Genomic DNA, 1829 nt, shown 5'->3' on the forward strand with positions numbered 1-1829 from the left:
ACCAGGCTAGAATAAAAATTGTTGCCGTTGCAGCATATATTATGCTGCGACATCAGCGTTAGATGATGAAAATAGGGGACAATTATCAACTAAATGCGAGCACATCATGAATAAAACTAGTGGTAATCACTAATAAAGAATGAGAAGTACATTAAGAATAAACGAGTTACACAAAATACATGGTCACCAACTACATAGTGCATGACGCCAAATATGTTTAGTCACGGTTTCAGTTTTGCCCGCTGCAATGCACTAGGTAAGGCTCTTTTGTTGGTTGGACACATCTTCTTCGGAGTTATTATAGAATAGGCCGGGCGACAAGCAGACCTCCTTGTTTATGACAGCCGCGAACTTGACTTGTAGTTTTTCGAGCACTAAGCCAACTTTCGGGCTGATGGTTTTGTACTTCTTGACCCCATTTGAGGATTTTATCATGATGATTTAACATTTTCGTGGACTGTATGAATTCTTCCATGTGAATGCAAGTGTAGAAGCCACATGTCAGACTAGTCGGCGGTTGTTGCATACAAGATAGAGTGTTCCATCTGAAGTCAATCATTTTCTTTCCACTTTGTAGTTTTTCTCAACCGTGTGGCCTCCTGTAGTATTCCAATCAAAAAGACAATAATCAAGAAGGTCCTTCAGGAGGGACCAGTCTTTTCCCGGGCTCTTCATGGAATCCAGCATGTAACAATTTCACCTTTGCGGTCTTAGCACTAGGAGAACCCAATGGTTGCTGCGCAAAAGAGAAGAAACATACTGCGTGATCATGACAAAGTTACAAATTTTGAGACGTGAAAAAATATATGAAGGAAAGGTACAAAAGTGAAAGCGTAAGCCAAAGAAGGACGTACATGGGTCGGTACAACACAAGGAGGAATCTTTTAACCCTCTTATGTTGCATGAAATCCAGAAGGTAGCTCTTCATGCATCGCCTCCCTTCCTCATTTTTTAAGGTTTTCCTCGTTCATGAGATAAGGGTCGGCTATGGCGACATCAGAAATTTTCTTTCTTCTTACCTCAATGGCTTGAAAAAGCGCCCATAGCCTCATTAGACAAGTTTTGATACTATAGAATCTGAACATGTAGAAGATCTCTTTGAAATCTATGTATATTTTGTCCCCGTTGAATTTTTGAAAAGAAGTATATCCCTTTGGCACCTTCGCAGTGTAGTGTGTTGGGTTAGCGATGGATCCATGCTTATCATTGGCAAGCTTTGATTCCACAATTTTGTCATGTAGAATCTTCATCTCAAGCCTCAGGTGCTCGTACTCTTTATCTGATAGCATTCTCTAACCCAGGATATAGACAAGTGCTTTTGGGTTGTCAGCACATTGTTCATATGCCAAGGACTTCTTCTGTGCCTTCTTTACCACTGGTCTACCATTTGCACATGTGGTGGCAGAAGTTTTTACCTTAGCATTCATCTTCACATCCTTTAGATGCGTGTTTATTTTTTTCACCAGTTGGACGGAAACGGGTAGACAAGACATCACTTCTTGGGTCACCACATTCTTCAATGTTGTTGGAGTAAACTTTGGTTGGTTGCAAGGTTACGTCTCGGGTACTCACTCTAGCTAGGAGAGTGCAAGGAATTTCTTCCTCCAACAAATGTGGTGACACACAATGACCATGAATGACATTATTGACCGAGGGGCTTCTGATGATCTTTGTGGGAGCAAGGGCCGACGGCATACCCATCATTTCTGGCATATTTTTCGACCCTTTTGGCTGAATATGCTTCTGAACCTCTGTTAGAAAATCAGGTAAGACTTCCTTTAACCTCTCATTGTCTAACTTATCTATTTTTTCTATGTCCCTTCTTTATT

Source organism: Triticum dicoccoides, chromosome 6B (genome assembly GCF_002162155.2).
Source record: "Triticum dicoccoides isolate Atlit2015 ecotype Zavitan chromosome 6B, WEW_v2.0, whole genome shotgun sequence".
Taxonomy (NCBI): domain Eukaryota; kingdom Viridiplantae; phylum Streptophyta; class Magnoliopsida; order Poales; family Poaceae; genus Triticum; species Triticum dicoccoides.